Here is a 26,186-nt window from a genome sequence, read left to right as displayed (position 1 = left end):
CACGTCGTAAAATTTAGATTAATAGAAAAGATTAGTTTAAATTATAAGAGTTAACTGGGAACAAGCTCAAGCTAAAGACCAAGCTTTTGTAATTAATAAGTCTCCATGCCATTACTGATAATCAACAAGAAAGTCTAACTACACAATCTAGATCAATGTATGGATGGACATTTCACTAATTGTTTTAACATAGTTTTTTAAAATGAGCTTTTCGCATGTCTGATGTATTTTGGTATGCTTGTCTCTCTGTCTACTTTTGGAGAAATAAACTACTTGATGGAACTACAAGAGAGGGTTACTAATTTATTCTGGATACATATTGTTGTACATGGGTTAGGCATTTGAGGAATGTTTGGAGGACATATACATGCCACCAGGAAGCATTTAAGTTCATGCTAGATCAACTGCCCCACTAAACTTTGAAGATTATATGTCAGAAGGCCTCAGCATGTGAGGAAATGCACAGAGCGCAGGACAGATGCACTGCATAGAGAGGGAACCCAAATGTCTTTCATGGTCTGCCTTGGAGATTCCATATCCCATCACATGCGGTAAACTGTTATTGGAAGTCATTTGGAAAACAATCTCACCTTTCATATCCTCTCCTTATAGCGTAATAAGCTGCCTATGCTCAAACATATATGCTGTAGGAAACCCTACAGCCAGTAGCTTTAGTTACCTGCCCACTTGGGCGTGGCCTCTTCTCCTATTTATGCTGATGTAAAGCACATGGCCGCTCTCTTTTCCAGCTGTGGAATTCGGTTGCTGTTCTCTGTTCCAGCAGAGGAACAGTAATATAGAGATTCATATAGTAATAGATTCATACAGTAATATAATCCTTAGTTAGGCATACCTTTCCTTTAAGAGTGCTTTAAGGAAGAAAAATTGCTTCTAAGCTTAGAAATCAAGCAAAATCTCATGACTTTGTTATAAACATTTTAGAAATAGACCTTGGAAACCTTGACTCCCCTCACACGTTTTTACATCCTGACAACATTTTTCCCTCTTTCTTCTCTGCCCAGTTCCTCCTCACCACCTCCCCTTGACTCCCCCATCCACTCTCCTCTTTTTCTTCTCAGAAAAGGGCAGGCTTTCCATGGATTATCAGCAAAACACAGAATATCAAGGTGCAGTAAGACAAGGCACCTCTCCCCCCTATTCTGAGCATTAGGAGTTCCACAAGAGGGCCCAGCTACAAAACTTTAACATATATGCAGAGGGTCTAGGTCAGTCCCATGCAGGCTCCCCCATAGTTGATTCAGTCTCTGTGATCCCCTATGAGTCCAGGTTAATTGACTGTACAGGTTTTCTAATGATGTTCTTGACCCCTCTGGCTCCTAGAAAATCCTAGAAAGAATCATTCAGAGCAAGGTAAGCCAAACCCAGAAAGATGACCATGATTGATGCCTCAACCAATTGTCACTAGAGAGGCTTCATCCAGCAATGAATAGAAAGAGATGCGGAAAAGACAGAACTCAGACACTTTTTACGTAGTAAGCTGTGCCACAATGAAATCAGGTAACCGCCATTCAGACAGATGAAAACAAAATGACTATAATATTAATGCAAATGATAAAACTGCAATGTGTGTATTTTTTGCTCCTTATAAAAATAGTTAATTCTCACTGAAAATGTGTTTTAGAGGATACCTATAAACTCTATTTTCATACATTACTGTGAAAGTGTTATCCCTGTCTGCTGTAACTAACAGCATTTACTTCAAAGGACTGTGAGAAGGGAGGCTGCTTCCTTATAACACTTGGATTAAATTGCTTACTGCGCCTCTTCCCCCAAAAAACTACTTTTGCAACTCAGAACGAAATATCCTCCAGAACGAAAGTAAACTTTACAAATAACAGTGATCTCTCCCTTTTTGGAAAGATAATGACTAATTGGATTATTACATGCGTATTTTTCTTGAAAATAAACAATTTTATTTCCCTTTCAATATTCTCCTTTACAACTTTCAAGTTTTGATATGAATTCTTATTTGTTGAAAATACTAAAACAAGCACAATTTGATAACTCTCACTTTGTATTCATCAAAAGCAAGCTTAAAAACCAGAGAGTCTAACATGTAAGCATTACAATAAAAGCTAAGTAAATCATGGGTAATAATTAGCAGTTTCCAGAGTTAAACCCAAAAATTAGCTAAGATTTGAATGAGCTTCTTGGATATTTTTGAAGCAATCCAATCTGAGTATGCATCATCATTTTAGGTACTATATGAATAAAAGTCAGAACAATAAATATCTTTAAGAAATAAAAGCAAGAATGATGATATAATTTTCTGAATTGAAGCAAGCATAAATAATGTTTATAGAATCACATAACGTGAAATCATATTCATGTTTCTATGTTGTATATAATATGAATATGTCAAGTCAACACTTTCCCTCCTGCACCCCCAGAAATATGATTGCTGATGTCATTAGAGTTCAGAATAACTACTCACAGAGGAAATATATGTCACCTACAATTTTGACTATTATGTTAAACTAAAATCTAGAGTATATTTGAGCATGCTTAATGGACACCTTACAACAGCTCCTTGCTTCCCTTGAGAGAAAAAGTCTCAATTCTGACTGTATACATTGTGAAGCAAAGAAGTCCCATTCTTCAACAACCTCTTCAGTGGACTTAGAAAACAAATTGCAAGGCTATATATTATTCAGTACCTCCTGGAAGCATACCAAAGCCCTTGGAGCAAGTGATGAACGAGCAGATGTCTGCCTCACACCTTACCTGGTTTGCTCTTTTTTAAAAATCCAACCCCTGCTGTCTACCACACAAAGCTCATGGCCACTGGGTGAAATCCAAACCGAGTAGTTGATCATGGTACTTCCAGCGTGTCACAGGTAGCAGCTTCTCTCAAAGTCCCACAAGCCAGTTTCTTGAAACATGCCTGGAACAAACAAGACATTTCTTCATTAAAATTGAAAAATGGTGAGCCACATCTTAGGACTGGGGGCATTCGCTACTCAGTCAACAAGGGAATCATAAAGTAGTGTGTAAGGGACTATAAATGCCACTCAGGATACTGAGAAACACAAAGCTGGAAGGCTGAAGTGTGTGCTTTTCAAGAGGTGTACATGCAGAGCACATTTTCCTTTCCATGCTTTCATTGACCTACTCAGGCTACAAGTATTAATCAATGCCATTAATATTAAAACTCATTCATACTATTAAATATATCTTAACCTTCATGTAACTGACCAGAGTATTTTCTGACTTTGCCCATAATACTTTCAGGTAATTGAGCATTGAGAGACCACAGAAAAAAACCCTTTAGCAGCAACAGCAGAATTTACATGATGATATGTACCAAACATAGTATATTTTGTGAGTTCTCTTATTCCACATAAAGTCAACATTTCTAGTAGAAAAACTAGGTCGCCGTTTAAACAAAATGTGTGATAGAGACTCTTGAGTGGAAAATATGAAATATTATTGTAAATTTAGTAGCCCCTACTATCCATGTTAAGATATAGATGACAATATAAGAAAGAGAATGAACATCCTGGAGTCAGCATCTCTACAAAAAGGGATGGCTGGATCTTAAGAAAGTAATCATATAACTGTTTGGGTGCAATCAATCACATATTTAATGATCCAATTGCTAAAGTCTGATGTCTAAATACATAAATAAATGTGTGATTAATTTCAGAGATAGAAATTGGGGTTCAGTTTTAAGACCTGAAAAGCAAAGCATCCAGGCTCTGGCTCTTACCTCTACCTTAGTCTGAAAATGGCAATCCTGCCTTTAAGTTAATTTCAGAGTGAGACTGAGATCTGTCTCCTCTCATTTTATAGTCCTCTCTAGTGCTATAGAGATTTGCATTGGTATAGATCTTGGTCTATTGATACAAATTTATGGTTGATTTATATATATATATATATATATATATATATATATATACATATATATATGTATATATATATATATTTCTGATCTTGATTAAGGTATTGTGTTTGTCCAGCTCATTTAAAAAATGTAATGCATAATTAAGAAATATAGGTAAATAGAGAGTCATTCTATAATAGTCAAACTTGTAGTCATGTTAGTTAGATTTTCTAGATGTACAGAGATGTATTTCAGATGGATGGGTATTCTTCAAATCTTTCAAACTACAGAATATGGCATTTAAAGTGTTTTAAGAATTTAGGACTTTTCATGACAGTGAGACACATCTGTTCCTGGCAGCACCAATTACTTCAAGAGAAAAATAGGCATCGAAGATGCTCCTTATGGAGTTGGTTAGTCATTTGGGCAAGAAACTGCTCTTGCCTGGACTGATTGATGAACTAGACATGCAGGACATGCAGAGAAATGACTGCTGAACTTGCCTAAAGGTGAAACTATCCTTCAGGGTTCCTACTTCGTAAAAGAGTCTGCCAGACATTCTGCAGGACACAGAAAATAGTGACTGACAAACTGCCAATATAGACGGAACTGTCTTTGAAATTTCCTGCTTCATGAAAAAGTCTGGGATATTATGGGCCTGTAGGCTAAAGATGGGTGTCTCAACAGTCCAGAAGGACTTTGGATGACTGTCCAGGTAGCAAGATGTCTCCGTCAATTCTAGAGTTTTGGAAATTGTTTACAATGTACTTTCTGTTTACTTAGATAATATATTCTTCTGGATTCTCTGATGAAGTTAAAGGATTTATAGTTATAGTTTTCCTTAGTTATGATAAAAGATAAAGTAGATATAAATATTGTAACTGTAATTCTTTTTAATACCTGTTTTGTTATCTGTAATTTTACTATGTTAAAGTTAAAACCTTAATTTTCATTTAAACAGAAAAGGAGAAGAGATGTGGGATTCCCCTCTGTATGCTATGAATACCATTGATAAATAAACAAACTGTCTTGGCTTGTGATAGAGCAAATAAGTGGAGATAGGCAGGGAAAACTAAACTGAGTGCTGGGAGAAAGGAGGCAGAGTGAGGGAGAAGTCATCGAGCTGCTGCAAGAGACAGACATGTTGAAATTTTGCTGGTAGGCCACGACCTCATAATGATGCACAGATTAATGGAAGTGGTTTAAATTAAGATGTAAGGGTAAGCCAATAAGAAGCTAGAGATAATGGGCCAAGCAGTGAATTAAATAATATAGTTTCTGTGTGATTATTTTGAGGCTGAGCAGTCAAGAACCAACAAGTGGCCTCTCTCTCTCCTTACTACACTCTAGTCTGAGTATTAAAGGCATGCACCACTAATGCCTGGTTTCTATGGTAAACTAGTGTGCTATTGGGATTAAAGGTGTATTTTATTGCGGTTACTGGAATTAAAAGTGTATGCCATTACTGTCTCATTTCTAAGGCTGTCCAGTGTGGCTGTTTTACTTTTCCCGATCCTCAGACAAGCTTTGTTTATTAAAATGCAAATGAAATGCCAGTACAAAAGTACATATAGATACATATGTTGTTTAAACTTTACTAATATTTCTGACATCCATTGATGGACAAAATTCCTAAGCACAATCATCAACTTTTTCTATGCTGATCCCTGCCACACAAACTGAGTTCAATAGGAATGCATAAAGGTACTGACAGAAATGACTACTTGGTAGTCTTCTGAGAAGAATCTTTACAAACTTCCTAAAAAAACAAAGCCTATAACAACCATATCTACCTCTCACCTGTCTATCTATCTATCTATCTATCTATCTATCTATCTATCTATCTATCTATCTATCTATCTATCTATCCAATTATTCTTTTCTTATTAATTCTACATGGAGACTCCTTTGAATGATTAGTTCTGAATACTAACGCACACAGGTGTACAACCTGATTTTTAGCAAGTCACAATATCGTCATTCATCTGTAGGTAGAACTTTAATTATTCCCAGAAGGTCACACAGAAACTTCCTTCAAAGTCTCAACAGCGAGACAGTGACTGTCCCATTTCAGTAAGGATTGCAAGAGAACAAGGGTTCAAAGTCCAGTACAACTCATGCCTCATTAAAATACAATATTTCAAAATATGTTTTAGACAAAGTTATGCATATGGATAATAAATGTTCAAGCTGCAGTTTAAAACAGGTGTTTTATCTTGATACTGACTGACACACCCACATCCACACATCCACCTGCCCACACACACATGGTTTGAATTCTGAATCTGCACATCCAAGCTCTGGTATTTATTAAACTACAACCTTAGTTAGGTTGTAGATGCAAATTATTTCTACTTATGCCACCTATCTCTACTTAGCTGCTTTGAGAATGCTCATAAAATGATCAAAGAAATTATTGTATAACAGAAACTAATGTCTGCACATGTCACTCTTCTTACTTTCTCAATGGTCATGTGAAATATTGAAGAAGCCATATTCTCGTGGACAGATAACAGTAAAGCATTTGTAAGTATAATTTTCAAGCTACAAAAATGGTTTTAAAGTGAGAAATTTCCAAGAGCTACCTGCTTTAAAAGTAGCCATCTGTGACTTGGTACCGATTCTCACATGTTGGCACAGTGTCTTGTTATGAAACGGTAAAAATAACATAATTTACTTTTAATGCTGATTTATTTTTTAATGCATATTGTTTATCAGTTTTCAGAACGGAATGTTTTCAAAGGTCCCGTTTTATTGAATATTGGTTATTAATTTATTCAATATTATCCCTGCTTTCTACTTTATATTGAAAATAGATCTTTTACAAAATATATTCTAGTCAGTTTTTCCTCTGACATTTCCTCCAATATCCTCACCATCACCATACCCATCAAAATCCACACCCTTTCTTAGTCTCTCTCATTAGAAAATAAACAGGCTTATAAAAATAAAATAAATAGCCAGGCAGTGGTGGCACACACCTTTTATTTCAGCATCAGGAGGCAGGGTAGGCAGATCTCTGAGTTCGAGGCTAACCTGATCTGCAGAGCCAGTTCCAGGATAGCCAATGCTACATACAGAAACCCTGTCTCAAAAAAATTGAAAAAAATAAAAAGGAAATGAAGAAAAATAAAAACAAACACACCAGATTAGGACAAAACAAATAATTAAGGGTGGGGGAACAAAGAAAAAGTGATGTCGTATTCCCCTCTGTATGCTGCTGTGATTATGTTTTATTGCCTTTAGTTAATAAAGAAGCTGCTTTCGGCTAATGGATTAACAGAGTAAAGCCAGGTGGAAAATCCAAACAGAGATGTGGAGAAAGAGAGTAGGTGGTGTTTAGAAGACACCATTTAGCTCACGGGGGAGAAAGATGATCACGTTCCTGTACTGGTAAACCATGAGCTTCATGGTAAAATATAAAATAATAAAAATGGGTTAATTTTAAATGTAAGAGCTATCTAAAAATATGCTTCAGCTATTGGTCAAACAGTATTACAATGAATATTGTTTCTGTGTTGTTATTTCAAGTCTGGGGGTCCAGGAAATGAATGAGCAGTCTCCACCTACAGAAAAGTTCAAGAAACACATGCAGATAATAGAGATACACACATTTACATACAGAAATCCTCATAAAGATAAAATTGGAAGTCATGATAGAAAGGCAAAAGACCTATAAAGTAAAAAAAAAAGTACATAAAGCAACATGAGACAAAATACCTCCAAAAATACAATTGTGGAACCATCCTCACCTGAACATTGAACCTGTCCCTAAGTGTGGCTTGTATGCACAGTGAAACTCCATATCTCCATCGGAGAAAACTAATTTTTCTTTTGCAAGTGTTTATTAATTGAGATAGTTTGGATTTTGAATGGGAGCTTGTGTTCCCCTCTCCTCTCAGCACTGGGACCCATCTTCCTCAGAACATTACAGGCCCCACACAGGATGCCAGAGTTTCTGTGAGTTCTATACTGTGTTCAGAAGGTCCTGTTTTCTTGTCCTCACCTCTTCTGGCTCTTACAATCTTTCCTTCTTCTCTTCCACAGGGCTCCATGAGCCCCACGGGAGGAGATTTGACAGCCCGTTAAAGCCTGAGTGTGCCAGGGTCTGTCTCTCTCTGTACATTGTCCAGCTGCGGATCTCTGCATTTGTTTCCTATCTCCTACAGGAGGGAGCTTCTCTGATGATAACTGAGCAAGACGCTGATGTTTGAGTATAGCAGAATGTTGTCAGGAGTCATCTTGTTGCTAAGTTCCCTTAGCAGAACAGTAGTATTTGGTTTTCTTAGGCCCATGGCATTTCTAGTCTCAGATTCTTGGCCACTTGAGCAGAGTTAGACACCGGTTCCTTCCCATGGAGTAAGTCTTAGATACAATTATAGGATTGGTTACCTGCACAATTTTCATGCCACTATTGCACAAGAACATCGATCCAAATGTTTGTAGCTGTGCTACTGTTTACCTTTCTCCTCTGGCAGCATGCGCAATACCTTTCAGTGCGTTGAACACTGGTCAGAATGGTGAAGGTTCCAGGTTGGCACCAGCTCAACCTCATGTTCATTTGAATAATATATGTGCTGTATTCAGCAATAGGTATTTATAATCAGTTTGTGGAGAGCAACCAATAGCTTTGGCAATAGCCTGGGTTGTTTGGGGATTTCCAAGAGTCCCCTTTGGCCAAAACCCAATTAGATGTAACCAATTATCAGTATTGGAAGTTTCATTTGGTGGTGAGAGATGTCTGGCTGGAGCTTTGTCTCCTCCATTATTTGGTGATTCCATTTAAATGTATTTTATATGTGTATATGTTTTTAGAAGCTTTTACTGTTGTAGTTTTCCAAACAATCCCACAATTGACCCTTAGTTCTAAATGTCCATCCTTGCATTTCCTCCCTTAGCCCCATCTTCCTCCCTCTCCATTTAATCCTCTTCTTCTAGTCTCCCCTACTCCATCCATAACTATATACTCCATTTTCACTTTCTCTCAAGAGTCTTCTTTTTGCCTTAATACCCTACTCTATACCTAACCTCTGTGGGCATATGGATTATAGCCTGCTAATAAAAAATAATGTGAGATCTCTCCATATCTTTTTTATGTAGGTACTTAGTGCTATGAACTGGCTTCTCAGAACTGAGTATTCAAACATATAGTCAAAAAAGGCCATTCTCATTCAATACACCACATACTGTGCCTGGGGAGGGTTAAATAGCAGGAGATGGAGAGGCAAATAACACTAAGGATTTTGGAAATGTCATAGGAAAACATGATCATACAAGTTTATTTTTAAAAATAAATATGTTCGTGTAATGCACATATATGCATATATACACACAGAGACAGAAACTGATAGACAGACAGACCAACCAAATAACTGGCACAGACAAACAGACAGAGGGACACAATCACATATTAATGGAGCTATACTATGTGGAGTGATACTGCCTCCCTCAGGAACTAATAGCTATTCACTTTCTATCAAAAACCCCAATGCCAAATATGAGAAACCTCCCTAGAATTATTGATCAGGGGATACAAGAAGCTTCAAAATCAATATAGGATATTGTTATTCCTCTTGGTTGACTTCCAGAATGTGAAGATAAAACCTTCTTGTTGAAGATACATACAGTTCAGACTCAGGACTTGGAGGAGCTGAACCAGCGCTTATATGGAAGCCTCCTCCCTAAGGACTAGCTCTAATAGCATCTAAAGGTACAACACAGGCTGCCTAGGGAAGGAGAAATCAGCTGTCCTACCAATGGGGTAAAGTCTACAAACTACAATGAATGGCCTCACAAAGCACCTGAGTAGTGCCACAGTGGTACTTTAATGTTGGAAATAACAAATTGGATTTAAGGATTACTCAATAGGAGGAAATTCATGCTGGTACTGGAAACAAGCAAATTACCCATGATTGGAGTGGCCATGAACCTGAGAGAAGAACCTACTGCTGCCATTTTCTGAAGCCAACAAGGTTTCTAACTGTCTTCTATTTTAAATACTTATACCTACAGATGAATGTATCTCTTACTCCTCATCAAAGAAGCATCTTTTTTTTCTACAGATAGAGACTTACAGAGATCTAGAACTTATAAAAATGTAGAGAATAAACGACTTGGGAAGTCCAGCTCCAGCTGGTTGCATATGAAATGCAAGCCCTGTGCCCTGGACTCGGAAAATTGGCAACAATCTGAAGGAGATGATGTAAGAGCCAGATGACCATGATGACTGAGGCTAGGTGGTCTTCCCTTGATATGACAGGGAAAATACACCCATGATGTCTTAAAATGTGGTTGTCTCAGCATGACCAGCATAGTCAAGGCACTGCTTGACATGCCAAAGTTGACAGGGAAAAATTCACTTGGACCCATTGTTAGATAAAGACCTACAGGTGGCCAAGGCTGCTGAGAGTCAGATTTTTAGAAAGATAAATTAAATTTCAAATAATCTTGATTTAAATATTTTAATGAATTTTTAGTTTTATTCTATGGTATTCAGATGACATGATATAAAGACATTATTGAGCCGGGCAGTGGTGGCGCATGCCTTTAATCCCAGCACTTGGGAGGCAGAGGCAGGCAGATCTCTGTGAGTTCAAGGCCAGCCTGGTCTACAAGAACTAGTTCCAGGACAGGCACCAAAACTACAGAGAAACCCTGTCTCAAAAGTCCAAAAGAAAAAAACAAGACATTATTGAATCATTATTGAATGTTATGCATAAATTAAAAACTAATCAAGACAAAAATAAAACTTGAACAAAAACAGAAGAACTCACATGTGCACAAACTTTATATTTCTGTGACTTGGTCATGAAGACACGAAGAAACAACCCTTAAGTGGTCTTCAGATGAATTCTGTTTTTCTTTGTCTCCCCTTATGCACAGTACTACAGCCTTTTCAACCTATCATATTGCTTTGAACAAAGCTTTCCAAGGGATCCCCCCAGCACTTAGACACTCATTTTATAGGCTATTGATTTGTACTTGCTGGTATGTTGCTCTTTAAACATTGTCTAGGGGATGTGTTTTATCTTCCCCAAAGAGGCAAGTTGCACAGCCCCCTCCTGGGCAGCTAACAGAGCTAGAATAGTGGGGAGTATTTTGTGAGCTCACCGCTCTTGTTAAATTACTACTCAATATGTCTTGCAAGATTTGTATAGAAGCTACTCATTCCCCCAACAAATATCAAAAACATAATCATAGGAAATGTGGGAATAGATGGATTATCAATGATCGATTTTAGGGTTTTCCATTCTCTGTAATTTGAAATCTATTTTTGTAAATAATTTTCAAACATCAGAGGGCTCCACATACCTTTTAGCCACAAAATTATCGCTTCTTAGTTCTTTTCCCCCTTCATTTAGTCACACAAAGAAGACACATTTTCTTTTCTAGGAGACAGATGCAACGCAGATGTCAAAGCATTAGCTACACTTTCCTGTATTGCTTCCTACTTAATCTGCTCAAGAACTATGAACTTTGCCCACTGTCTCCTGAAGAAAGCAATGATCAAAATATTGGAGTTATCTGCCCAAAGCCAAGCATCCTTTGAAGAACTGCAGTCAGGATTCCGACGTCCTTAATTGATAGTGGTATGTTGTCAATTAAATACTAATAGAGTAAATTTGAGCAACGTGCTCAGTCTATAGATGAAGACCTTAGTCTCAGGAACGACAAGGGACAGATCAGAGGGTGTTTGGATCACAGGAGGATCTATGGGAATAAGTAATGGTGGGATGCACCCGTCTCTCCAGTACCAGTTCTCCTTAGTACGCTCAGCATGGGATCCCAACAACATTATAGATTTCCAATGCACTTGAATTTAAAGAACTCCATTCTGGGTAGTTTTATTTTAGAAAGACGCCAAAGCCAACTGACAGCACAATGGCATTTCTGAGTACACAGTTTAAATGAGCAGAATCTGCCGAAAGCAACAGATGATCCCCCTCAGCACTTTCTCCAATTAAAACAGTACAGACGCAGGAGAAAACTGTCTCACCAAATTGTGACAGAAGCACTGATTAGACTGCAATATAAATAACACATTGGTGTTTTCCCCATGCCCGTTTTGTATAGTCAGCTGCATTATTAGCAAGCACAATCTTGAAATAATCTTTCCAAATATTCATCTAATATTATTTTCATTTTGTAACTTAGCAGGGAGTCTATCAAATGGCACAAAGTAAGATCTAGGATAATTCCATTACTAGCTGAATCCAGTGCTGAAGGCTGAAGCACAGATGATTCTCCTGTTTTCAGTTCTAATCAAAAGCAGGAAATCCTGATTTGATTATGGTGTGCAACCTTGCCAACTCTAACAGGACACATTATTGTCTACTTGGTATTTCCTTACACTAAAGCATCAAATAGCTCACAGTTCCCAACATTTCCGAGCTGGAGCACGTCTCCTTTGGAGGTAAATTTTCAACCTGTGTTCTCCCTCCATGCCACAAAACATAACTAAAGAAAAGATTAAAAAGATAAATAAGGGACCCCTTTTTGAGTCACCAGGTGTGCAGTGCAGGCCAGTGATCTTTGAGAGGTAGGAAAACAGGGAAGAGAAACACTGGTGTATTTTCCAGCTCTCTCTTGTTTAGTGACAGCAATTCCATGTCAGACTGGGACTGACAAGTGACAGGGTAGCAGTGTCTAACGACATGCCCCTGCTAGCCCTGGCCAGAGTCCTACCTTGCTTAACCCTTACTGGTAAAATACCCTTCAAGATGAACTCAGACCCCTTATCTTTCTCTTTTTCAGAATGCATATCAATTCCTGTGATTTCACTACTGTAATAGAAAAGGAAAGAAAATATTTTTACAACAAAATTGTGTGGAGTAGTTTATACTTCAATCAGTATTTTCTGTGATGCTTGCAACGTGGACATTTTTTCATAGGTGAGAAGAAATGTCTGATGTCGTGGATCAAGGTTTCCTTCCTGGGAGACTAAAAATTATGTTCAAATTAAGACTAAATAAAAGGAAGTAAAGAGTAGCAATCAGACCAAGAACTGATGTAATAGAAAAGAATCAATAGAGAAAATTGACAAGGTCTAAGGTTGTTTCTCTGAGAAGTAATAAAAACCTGTAAGACACAGAATATGAAAATTATAAATATTTCATCAAAAGATTACACTAGATTCTTTAAAGATTCTACTAGAAAGGCAGTAGGGCATCTGATGAATAATTTTATAATTATAATTTTGACAATTTAGATGAAATAAATAAGTTCCTTAAAATGTCTTTAAAAAGCATTCCAGAACTAAGCAAATTTATTCCATCAAAAAAATTGAACCCTTCTTTTAAACCTTTGCACAGTTATTAAATATTTTGATATGCATCATTTTCAGAATTACTTTAAAAGCTGAAAGACAGAGAAACATTTTCCAATACATTGTATGAGAACAAAATAAATGCGACCATTTTCAAAGCCTAACAAAATCATATTAAGGGGTTGTCTGAATGGGTCATGTGCTAGGTTTATTTGTAGCTCTTTGGGGGAACCTTTCCACTGATATCCATTATGAATTCATAAGCAGTGAACATGGTCTAGTCAGTTCACTGTGGCAAGAAATAAAATGAATTCAAATTAGAAAGAAGTGGCTAAGGGTTTCTTCATCTTCTGAGAACACCTAAGTAGAGGACACACTGTAACTTCCTCAAATCCACTTGAACAAATTGAGGTAGACTTAGCAAGGCTGTGAGATGCAACAACTACATCAGAAATCAATTATATTTCTAGAATCTAGTAGCAAAATGCTTTGCCACTGACATTTAAAAAGACCTCTGATGCCATGCACAGTAATTCAAAATAAAATGAGCTACTTGGGGATGAATATCGCAAGGACACATGCGGGACCCGAAAACAAATTTACAAAGCCCTGCTGAAAGAATGTAAACACAAGGAGACAGGAGGTAACTATTTCCGTGAATTGGAAACACCATTGCTGTTGCAGTTTCCTTAAACTGATCTATACATATACATGTAATACAACCAGAACCATACAGACATTTTTTTTTTTTTGGATTTTCTCGACAGGGTTTCTCTTTAGTTTTTGGAGCCTGTCCTGGAACTAGCTCTTGTAGACCAGGCTGGCCTTGAACTCACCGAGATCCTCCTGCCTCTGCCTCCCAAGTGCTGGGATTAAAGGCATGCGCCACCACCGCCCGGCTCCATACATACATTTTTATAGAAATTATGGACTCTAATATTCATATGCAAATTCAAAGATATAGAATCGATCCCTGTCTCCCAAAATATCTTATAAATTTTAAGAATAAATTTAGAAGACTAACAAAAATACATGAAGTTACCAAACATAGTTCTGATGTTGAAAAAGGAAGCCATTCGTTCAGGAAACACAAGTAAATACCAGAAATCCATGGACACAGAAGGAGAGCAACGGTGATTTCCACCAATGGTACAATGAGAAATGAATGGATGAAAGCTGCACCCAGTGCTTAGCTATGGATGGATCTCTAAACCATAGCTACACATCAGCATTCTCCATTGTCATAAGAAGAACTCAACTGTCACTACACACAACACACTGGTGACACACAAAGTAAATATGCTGAAGGAAAGAAGCCAGAATCTCATGCAGTTCCTTTCCCCAAAGGGTATATTTTCTTAATTTATGTAAATGAGAGAAGCATCTCTGTGTTTACTGGAGAGCGGTAGAGGAAGCAGAAAGAGAGAACTTAAAGAATTTCCAAGAAAATACTTGATTTATGAATTTGTCATTATCTTGTCTGGATCCATGAGTGTGTATGCATGTATATAAACACACAAATCAACAAAAAGTATAGGAAATATCTATAGCTTATTAAATGTCAGCTACAGATGAATAATAAAATTGACTTAAAGACAGATTAAGTTTTAATTTCACTTAAGTGTCTTACAACACAACCTCGATACCAAAGACTCAAGGAATGCTATACAAGGGATGCTATACGAAATCAGGACATCTTCAGACTAACTGTAAAGGACAGGGAAGTTGCATGTATGAAATCTCAACAATATATCTGTTTAAATAAGACCTGAACAATGACACCACCAGCTGACATACAAACATGGGTGGGAGAAACCTCACAAGGTCTTATACCTAGAAGTAACGACTGGCTGGTGTTGAGTATGTAATTAACCAGGATCTCTCTCTTTGTTTAGATCTAAAAATACAAATTATGAGTAACACTAAATGAACTCAGTAGGTTATGCTTCTGTAGTTACACATATGTATACAAGGAACAATAATTATTAAAGAGAAAATGGTGACAGGGAGGTGGTGATCAATTTGGAAAGAGTGGAATAGGTGATGAATATGATCAGAGCATGTGGTTTGAAATTCTCAAATAATGAAGTATTCCATTCAAAATCTTTTATTTGATTGATGAGGGGAAATGATACATGATCTGATTCTCTTACACAGAAATTCACATCTCTTTTAGAATGGAATTTTCAGTGCTGCTGAAATGTTCAACTGGTTTCCAGAAAAGCAATAAGATCTCTATTAGAGTTAGCTAAGTCTCACTGGCTACTGGTCAGGTGCCTGTGTTCTTGACCTAAATATTAATTTTTTTGTATTGGGGAGTCCTGCAGAGGAGGCAGAGGTAGGATCAGGGGAACCAGAGGGATCGGGAACACCAGGAGAATATGGTCCACAGAATCAATTGATTATGACTCATGGGGATTCCCAGAGATCAGGGAGCCTGAAGGGGTCTAATCTATGTCCTTTGCATATGTTATTGACCTAACAGTGCAATTGGTGGTGGTCTTTGACTCATTTGCCCTTGTGTGGCACCTTTCCCCCCCTACTGGTTGCCTAATCTAGCTCTGATGTAATGGTGTGCACCTGGTTTTATTGTAACTTCTTATGCCATGTTTAGTTGATGTCTGTGGGAGGTCCACTGTTTTCGGAAAGGGGATGGAGGGGACTGGTTCTGGAGGAGAGGGGAAGGTGGGAGGAGAGGCTAGGAGAGGATAAAGATAAAACTGTGGTGAGGATCTATGAGACGATGATGATAATGATACTAGTAAGGTAATAAATACTGATAAATCTTTTTTACTTTGAAAGTCGTCTTACCAAAGTGACTATTTCAGCTGGTCACCTGAGTTCCTTCTAGTGTAAGTTTGAAACAAAACTTTGATAAGCTTCTCTTATATGTGTCTAAAGCTTTTATTTATAAAATTAGAATAATTTCAATAGAGATAAAAGAGATCGAGAACATTGCAGATAACCAAGGTAATGGGAATATGATTCTTTGTCAGATGTTTGAAACGTTAAAGAAGTAAAATAAAGAAAATTACAAAAATGGATGACTATGAATAAAAATGTTGAATTAATGTTCAAAAGGGAGAGAGGCTGGGTGAGAGGAATCCATGTGTAACCACTGCTTGACCTTGAGTACGGGGCTTGTGGCATTTAGAAGATCAATAGGTTAAATGTCAATTAAGTCCTATCAAACATTATTTCCGGTTTTGGCTAAGATTCCACTACTGCCTGCTAGGACAAAGTTGACTCACTAGTGGGCTGCCCCAGTTAGAGCTCCCACTTGAAAGAATCACTTACATTACTCTTATCCCGTAGGAATTTCATAACAGACAAAATCACCTTGTGCCTTTACACTTGATCAGGGTTCTGCTGTGTCAGGGAAAAACAAAAACCTGACCTTCTTGTTTTAAATGACGCAAAGGGAGTTATTTATGGCATTAAATGCCATGAAAACCCACAAAATATAAAGCATCTCAGGCAGACATAATAAATCATCACAGCTTTTCCTCCTAACTAACAGGGCAGGTACTGAACAAAATATCACCAGAGAATAATGCTGACACCTGCTCCAAAGACTGAGGAAGAAGCGATGCTGAATGAAAGTTTAATCACAGATTTCCTATCGCACAGTCAGGTTCCTAATGAGACCACATAATTACAAGTGAGAGAATTCATATCCCTGGCTAATACATAATTATATCTGGAAGCATAGTTACTAAACTAGGAAACTGAATCATTTTTGGAAGATTCTTTGCACATGCAAGGTAGGGAAATACTTAACGAAGAGGATGTTGGGTTTCTTGTTTACATATTCCAATTTTTAGGTGAATTTTGAGCAAGATCCAAATGGTCCAGAAAGTTTTTTGTTACTCTGTGGAAGAATTCACTCAAATGTATAACCTATGAAATTCTGTGACATAACTATCTGCTAAGGTTCAAGTTTATGGGCTTCATTAAATTTTAAAAAAATTGACAGTATCCATTTTTGTTGTTGCTGTTGTTCTAGAACAACTCCAGTTTCCGACACTGCGCACACAAAGAGAAGAAGAAATTGAAATCTTTCCATCACTGTTGCTCCCCACAACACTGCCCACTGTTAGGCTGTTGAGTAAAGGTGATGGATGCCTTCAGAATTACCTTCAAGCATCTCCTTGTGAAATTGTATTTGGAAGGAAGGTGCTTGTCAAGTGGAAGCTTTAAAAGGAGTCAGTGTCAAGTAATAAATTCTTTCTTAATGCAAATTGGAATTGGAAGAATGGAAGGAATGCCAGTGAATAGTAAACTGAAGTCCTATCTGTATTCAAGCCAGCTTTACAGGACTCTGCAGGGGCAAGAGAACAGTTCTTATTTAGATCCTACAGAGAGGCTGCTGTTGAACACCACTAGAACTTCAAACATGGTGACCAGTTAGAAGTGGTTTTTGATCTTGCAAAAATCCTGTAACATGATTAGGACACTGGATAATACTTAAATACAGCTGCGCCCATGATTAAAGAGAACAAATGTCTATCACTAAATCCTCGGATATGATCTGAAACTCAAAACAAAGTTTTGAAGATAAGGGAATTTACTGAGTTTTAGAGCAAGCAACTCCATTAGAGATACCAATTCTGCTTTTCAGTTATCTTAATCCCTTTGCAAGACACAACTGAGTGGAACCTGTATTCAAGACACTATTTATTTTACAGTTGAGGAAGATAAAACCAGAAAGATGAAGTCACTCTGTGTACATATCTACATGATATATAAACATATACATATGAAACATGCACATGAAATATAACCTCACAAATTCACTGTCTCTCATCTAGGGTTATGGATATAGCTAGGCACAAAGTGATACAACTCTTATACTGTTACACAAAAATCAAAATCCATAAATTTCGGTAAAAAACAATGGGAAAGACTAAAATGTAAAAAATACCATGGGAATAGAATACGCTAACGAACAGCTGCACAGTGTGCTGTTGCTTTCCGTAGAACAAGCGTACATTCCTGAACCTCGCCTTGTGGCTCTAGAAGCTTTGGAGCAGACGAGCTCTTTTTTTCTGAAGAAGTTGAAGTTATTGGCATCACTTGAAATTTTATTTTATTGCCTAGGTCTTAAATCAAAAGAAGATTCCTCGGTTAAAAATGAATGAAAGAGCTTGATAAAGTACTGGTTGGAATATTTGCTGGTTTAGACCATCTTATTAAGAGTATTCAAGTGTAGAGTGATGAGGCCCAGGCTGCCAGTTTCAGTAAAAAAGAGGCCCAAAACTTCACAGATATTAAAAAAAATTCCCAATTTCCAGTTTGTCTCTACTAATTGAATTCAATTAATGTCTATTTAAAGCCATGAAATTCTTCATTTATGTTGCAATAAAACTGTATAATGAATAAAGATGTAGAATCTTTAGTGCATAAAGGGCGTGGTCCTGGGCTAGACTGTTTGAGTTTAAAGTATAAAGTGACTCTCCTATTTGTCATTTAACCTTACGATTATCATCCCAATATCAGAACTTCTCTTTGCCTTAAATTCTTTATCTGCATAACCAAATGACAATATATAGTATTCCTCATTTGGGTGGATTGCCAAAAAATTTAAATGAACAAATTTTTATTAAATATTTAGTAGGTGTTTGCTAAAGAATAAGAACGTTATAAATGTTTCCTTTAAGAACAATCACTGCATATTGTGAAAATATGTATACACTTTAAACTTTGAGAATAGAATAAACACTCATTTTGAGAAAAATGACACAAGGAAATTTCTGTGGGGGAGGGGAAAGAGATAGCATAACATATGTTTACAAAAAAATTGAAAGCCATATATGTGTTTAGTCTTAGAATTCCAGGACTCCAAAATGAAAAGGAATGATCTTTGATGTTTAAGAACTTTTGTTATAAGGGTGTGTAGGCACAAAGGCTGAAAGGGAAATTTATGTAAAAACAGTATCTCATTTGAGAAACTGAGACTTCTATCATACAGTCGCAATAAGAAAGAATGTGCAAAGGAAAGGGAGAATGTAACACTGATGTTACAGAAATGTCAGGAAAGCTCCAGGGAGAAGGCAGCTAAAGGACAAACCACAAAACCAGGAACAATGTACAGCAAAGAACTCTTCTGTATGATAAGCTCGATAACGACCCAAACAGTAGACTTAAGGGACACTAAGCTTGTAAGAGTGTAGAGAAGGATACATAATATACACTGAGAATTCTGAAAGGCACTCTGAGATGCACTTAGTCTGATAGCTGAATGGTATGGGGTCCCATAAATACTCTGGTCTTCTGGATGTAAAGAAGACATAAAGCTTCTTATTTATTTGCTTCTTTTAATCTCCCAGTAGATGGACATATATACTGTGTTACGTACTATGCTAACACTCTGCTAGGCAAGCAAGCTATTTCTCATTCATGACAGCATACATCCCATACTTTTGATTTGATGGGTTGATTTTGTCAGTGTGTGTGTGTGTGTGTGTGCGTGCGCGCGCGTGTGTGTCCGCACGCATGCACGTTTACACATATTTATGCCATTTTAGTGTAAATAACTGTGGAAGCTAGAAGAGAGTGTCAGATCTCTTTGAGCTGAAACAGCAGGTGGCTGTGAGCCTCCTGACAGGGTGCTGGGACTGAATGTGGGTTCCCAAGCAGAGCAGTAGGTGTTCTTAATCGCTAGTCTTAGCACTGAAGGCATATGGGAGATGTCAACTTTTCTTTGTAGAAATAAAAAAGGCTGAGAAACAGTTGTTTGCACAACAGTTTTGCATTTCAATTATTGAAAAACCCTGTTACACAGGCAAAGATTAACTTTGATTTTCGAGGATTCAGCATGACTATCATTGAGGCATATTATTCAATTACATTATGCCATGCAATGCATTGTCAGTGTGGGTTTCAATACATCTTTGCTAAAAGAGGGAGGTTTAATTATCTGGACAGACTGAGAATTCTAAATTAACCTTACGTATCTCACTTTGGAGAGCTGGAAGAAATGTGTACATTAGTCAGCTTTTCTCTGTGTGTGACGAAATACTTGAGAAAGGAACCTAAAGTCTAGCAGACATGTTTTAGCTCTAGGCTGAAGAGATTCCAAGCCACAATAAATACATTTGGTTCCATGTCACTGGTCTGTGGCCAGGAAATACATCATGGCTCCAGATGTGGCAGAAGAAAGCAGTCAGGTAACAGGGAGAATGACAAGAAGGCTCTAGGTGCAAGATAGTACTTTGATAGGCGTACCAAGTCCTACCTTGCATATGAAGACCCTTCATATGCAAACAACAAGACTTTATGTACAAAGAAAAGACCAAAAGTCTCAACAAAGTGACATAACACTATTTCTATAGTCTAAATGAGCTGCTCTCTAAATTCTTTTTTTTTTTTCAGTAAAATCTTTAAAATTGCTGTTAGCAAGAAAATATGGAAGACAACAAAAAGCAGAACTGTGGTGGATGAAATAAGGTAAGGCTATGCCATGAAAGTTCTAAGGATATGATTCAAATTTGAGTATAATGAGGCTGGATTTTAATAGATCTGGCTGCCATTTCAATATCATGAAAAAAATGAGCTTTTTTTAAAAAGGTATTTTCAATCAATATTAATTCTGTTCGCCTTTTCTCCCATCTGTTGTCTTTGCTCACATAAAGGTGGACTGAAGATAGAGACGAAATATTGCATTAATTCATACACATTACAAGAATGGCTAGTGGTGTTAGCATGTACTGACTTTCAAAGGCTCCTGTCTATTAATTTAAGTTGCATTTTTTTTCTACCACAGAGTGTGGGCCAACTTTGAAAGCCTCACTAATGCAAAGTCAGTTTCAGGCTTTGTTGGAACTGAGCATATCAAAACGAGAAGAGATGAAGCGCTAGCTTGAATGGCCACTCGCGCAGACATCTGTGCAGTGATTCCCATCAAAAGGCCATCAGCAAGTAATACACTCACACAGTAGCTGCACAAGAAGCAGCTGAGTTGAAACAGGTGCCTGGCCCCTTCATCCCACCAGGATTTCCATGTTCTTTCAAGGTTGGCTGAGTTAATATCTAGCTCCTATTGGACTAATTTGCTTGACAGTTGAAACAACAATGACTTGAAGCACTTCTACCCTCATAAACATGTAAGAGATGCAAAGGAGAGAATTCCTTTAATTTCAGTATTTCTCTAGGATACCAATAATTGAGTGACTACTCTGCACTATAAATTAGCACTTGAAAAAGGAGCAGGCCATACACATTAAATTATATACATATTTCTTTTGTTTGATTTATTCATGAGCATGCACCATTATGTTGTATAATCTCCAAATTTATATTCTTAGAGGGAATGACTATTTGCAAGGGGTATGCTCGGTTCATCTTAGAACTCCCACAATAACTTTAGGAATTTACATTTCCTTTTAGGGCACTCAAGAGGATAAATGCCTTGCCTGTGTCTGGGATTCCTGTCAGAAACAGAATATGATATTTATCTGGCAGAAGCTAAAGTGGAGGATTTCTCAGAACTCCAGTCAGCCTGTCTTCTTAGATAAGAAGTTGCAAACAGAAAGTCACCTGTTCTGCTGGCTAGTACCATAAATCCTTCCTGGCATCCTTGCCCATGTGGGTGTTCAGCAAGTGGGTGTGTTCAGCAGAAGGGATCCTGATATTTGAAAATTTGAGGCAATAAAAAGCAACAACTGGAAATGTTTGTTAGTAATGATTATAATAATAACAAAGCCAATATTTGAGTGCTTTCGACGGGCCAGACATTGGATCATGCTACTACTTGACAAAACATTTCATTTAGTCCTCATAACAATAACTGTCATTATTTCCCACCTTTACAAGTTACAAATTGAAACCTTAGAAAAATTGACCTACTTGACTAATTTACATGGTCACTGAGTGGCAGAAGGAGCCTTAGAATCCAAGGCTGAATTCCAAGCCTATTTTTTTTTTCAGTTCAAAGGTTTAAATTCATTTCTTACCTTTATAATAAATTACCTATTGTACTTATTAAGAATTATTAAAAAGTGTTATTCACCCAATAAAAAAGTAAGAAATGTCTAAAGCAGAAATCTAAGAAGGAGAGAAAATCTCAAAGTTATTAGAATACAAGGTGTGATGGCAAAACGGTGGCCTCTATGTCACAGAATTAGCCGCCTGCACTGCCCATCCTGTGACTCTCTTTTCCATTTTCTGAGCTATACTAATCTATGACACTCCATTAGAGCAGTATTTTAATGAGCCAGCAGCCTCTGTACCTTGGAAATTTCCATTAGATGCCATGTTTGCATTGGAAACTTTCATAGTCCTCCGTGACGATGTGGAGCCTTTCCTAGTCCTTTAAAGAAGAAGCCAAACAAGTGATTTGCTTGAGGTCACATATATGATTAGTTGGAGAGACAGGAGAATAGAGGTCCCTCAACTCCAGTCTGATACTCTATCACAGAACTGAAAACCCTTGAAGTTCGAAGGGAAATCATAATTATTGCTGTCAATCTCTATATTTAAGCATTAATGAGACACCTGTGCAACCACAGGCATTATGAATGTGCTGTACTTAGCACACGTAATTGGTGATAACTCTCGTAGTTGCATTTATTTTTCCAGATGTGTGTTCTGCTCTTAAACCTTGAGAAGGAAAGTTAAACAAAATTAGAATGACCTATGAATTGGTCAGGCAATGGGGTTGTTTAGTGTTGCAGTTACCAAAGTTCCAGGGTTAAGATAAGGATGGTAACTTCAGCCTCAGGACCCAGAAAAAGAAAAGGCAGAGGCAGTAATGCATTGCACAGTTTAATGAGAGGAGCCAGATCCCTCTCTCCATGAATGGCAGCTTCATTACCTTCAAAAGATCTCTTCTCGGAGATGCAATTCAATAGAGGACTCTCAATCCAGACTGAGACTGGGGATTTGTTTACCTGCCAATTCCCTCACACATCTGTTCCCCTTCTGTTTCTTTCTTGATGTTAAAAAGTCCTGTTTCATCATGGCAAGGCACTGAAATTCTACAAGTCCTTTTAGCTAGCTTCAAGTACAAAAAAGATTTTTACAGTTTGGAATTATAGTCTGATTGACAGCAGCAATAATTGAATGCACTTTGTCTTGCAGCTGCCAATCCATGGCAAATAATGATAGCTCATTTAATCACATTTCTTAGGATGAATAAGAATAAGTTGCTTTAATTTTTGCTACTTTAAGTGCTTTTAATATTAACATGCTCACACATTTGCTTTCATTCATTCCCTTCCCTCAATTCAACTGAAACCCTCATTTTGACTGAAGAAACACTGCAGACAAACTGTCTGTCCTATTTGTTTGTTTATAAATGCACTATAAAATGCTTAAACAAAATATTATGGTAAAAATTAAGAATCAAGAAGAAAGAGATCTGCTTGAAAAGTCAGTCTCTTGACAATCATCTTTTGACAAGGTTTGGTGCAAAGATGGGTAAGCCAGAAAGTTTCATATGCTTCAGACAGAGATGGCATCTGGCAAAGCAGCATTCACCTCAAACAAAACACACAGAATACAGTTTGATGAAGTTTCAAAGTGAGTCTCTAGCAGTGACTACAACAGTTATTGAAGGCCTATCAATGTGCTATCCTGGTTAAGGCTCTTTAGGACCAGGCAATCCAAAATATTGGAAAGGATTGAATTTTGTCTGATTAAATCTTGAAATGTCAGGGTACTCAATAGTCATACATAATCACTCAATTCTTTGAGGATTTCATAGGTTGTATTTTTTTTTTCAGCCTTCCCCCATCTCTTCCTAGATCTAGAGTCACCTCCTGCTTCATCCAACTTGACAATGAAGGCAGATAAGTTTAGAAGCACTTAAGTAAGGTCCTAGGTGTAGAGGTCTGTGGTTTCCCAAAAGGCATTCTAGATGGGAGCTTGGAGGTATGGTGGAAGACAGAGTCCCCATGAGAAGGTAGAGGAAGAAGATCCAAAGCCTAAATGTCCTGGCATCTCACGGATCCAGAGAGGAGTGACTGAGTGGACACAAGCTGTTCAGTGAGTTGTCATGCACTGATCTCGAGTGAGACATGGTCACCTGGTACCATGGCTTGTGAACAAGGTCTAAGGGTGAGAGATCATGCCCAAGAGATTGCGTTGCACTCATGGGAAATGGCCAGAGGTGAGTGAGTGTTGGTGAGAGGGTGAACCATAGCTTTAAAGAGCATAGCTGAGGGTTCCTTCACCTCCAAGAATTCCCAGGGATGCTAAGCAGTCACTCCCATGGATCCAGAGGTGGCCACAAAAGGGAGAAATGTTAGCATTCAGGCATTTTCACTGGCCTGCGCTAGGAGACCTAGTAGGACACGCCACGATGTGACAAGATGTGACACTTACCTGCTGCAGCCACTAAGCAGAACACTCTCTGATGCCTATGTGCTGTATCCCTTTATAAAAGGCAAGCCCTTCTTGGCCCCCTCTTTGTTTGTCCTTCTGCTCTCAGTCAGAGGCCATCTCTACACCTCTCCCCAATAAACCTCCTGCATGAGCTCTGTTACATGGTGTGACTTTGTGGTGTTCCTTGGTTCCATCTCGCCATGGTTGCCTTCTGCCATTAATCTCTTACACTCACCCTTCTTTTGCACTGATTTCTAATGCGTTACAGTTGAATTTATTTCTGCGGGATCTGTTTATTATTATTATTATATCTTCTTAGATATATTTGCAATATGTGAAGAAAAATCTCTAAAATTTCCTAAAACAACCCCAAGGAATTCATATTTTAAATCCATGGACATAATACTACCCAGGGTAATATATAGTTCTCATATTCTGTTCCCATAACTATATTCACTTTGATAAAAGAACATAGGGAGTAAGCCAAAAGGATCCGAAGGAGTCTTGAAATGACCATAAATAACTCGATAGCACAGCATCAAAGCAAACGTACTTTCAGAGAACAATAGAGAGATAATGGTCACAAGACAGAAACCAATCACAATTAATCACCTCTATCTACTTTAAAAAGCAGAGGCTGGACGCGCCATGCATCAGACTAGGGCCAGAAGCAACAAGCAAATGCAAAGCTAGTATGGGGGCTGACAAAGTGATACATGGCATTATCAAAAAATAAAACTACCCTTAAAGTACCAATACGTGATAAGAATATGGATAAGTTGATAAAGCAAGCCTGAAAACTCAGAAATACAAAGCTTTCCCTAATCTTCCTTGGTTTTTCATGTTCCATAGAAAGCTGCTGGCATTTTTGTAAACAATAGAAATCGTTTGTTCAACTCTGCAAAATATTTGTCTAAAATCAAGAAGTTGGATTAGTAAGGACAATAGTTAGAGAAGGTTAACCATGAAGCGAATGAATTTCAGATTCGGTACCTTCTGCTTTCAGAGCTCCTGTCAAGGCCCAACTCATAGCTTTCCAGTCAAGCTAGCTTTCTTTTAAAATACCCCCAACCTGCCACCAAACTGCTTCCAGATCCCCAAAACTTGTATCTGCCTTTGGTCTCAGTTCTGGCATTTTTTTAGCAGTGAAGCTGGCAGTACAAGGCATCAGTACCAGGGATGACATGATGAAATATATTTAACAAGTGTATCGCCCCATCCCAGGCTCTCTCTTCTCTTCCTAAGTACTTTCTTGATGTGGGATTCCCCTCTGTATACTGTGAACACTGTTGGTTAATAAAGAATCTGTCTTGAGCCTGGCAGTGAAGAATAGAGGTAGGCGGGAAAACTAAACTGAATGCTGGGAGAATGAAGGCGGGCAGAGTCAGGAGATGCTATGTAGCCCCACTAGAGACAGATGCCAGACAGAACTTCACCTGGTAAGCCACAGCCACATGGTGATACACAGATTAAATGAGTTTAATTAATATGTAAGAGGTAGTCAGTAAGAAGCTAGAGCTAATAGGCCAAGCAGTGATTTAATTAATACAGTTTCTGAGTGAGTATTTCAGGGCTGAGCAGCCAGGAATAAATAGGCATCCTCCTACAACACTTTCTTTTTGCTATCTCGCATAGCTGCCATTCCATGCCTCTCATGTGTTCTTTTTCTGTCTCCATCTTTCTTTCTTCCCTTGTGTTAGTTAGCTTCTATGATTCCTAACTATAGCTCTTTCCTCAAAGCATCTAAGCTAA

General features: G+C 37.8%; 1 protein-coding gene across 9 annotated transcripts in view; it reads right to left on the bottom strand.

The window, feature by feature from the left end:
- The window catches only part of Lingo2 (leucine rich repeat and Ig domain containing 2), a 1,060,547-nt gene that overhangs the window by 288,739 nt on the left and 745,622 nt on the right, over positions 1-26,186 (bottom strand). For all 9 annotated transcript variants that reach the window (XR_012910565.1, XM_075971228.1, XM_075971227.1 and 6 more), the window contains one exon: positions 2,746-2,905. The gene's annotated coding sequence lies outside the window, so the exon portion shown is untranslated. The remainder of the gene's footprint in view (positions 1-2,745; positions 2,906-26,186) is intronic.

Source organism: Microtus pennsylvanicus, chromosome 5 (genome assembly GCF_037038515.1).
Source record: "Microtus pennsylvanicus isolate mMicPen1 chromosome 5, mMicPen1.hap1, whole genome shotgun sequence".
NCBI classification, from domain to species: domain Eukaryota; kingdom Metazoa; phylum Chordata; class Mammalia; order Rodentia; family Cricetidae; genus Microtus; species Microtus pennsylvanicus.
Note: the sequence above shows the minus strand (reverse complement) of the source record. Positions and strands in the feature narration are given on the sequence as shown.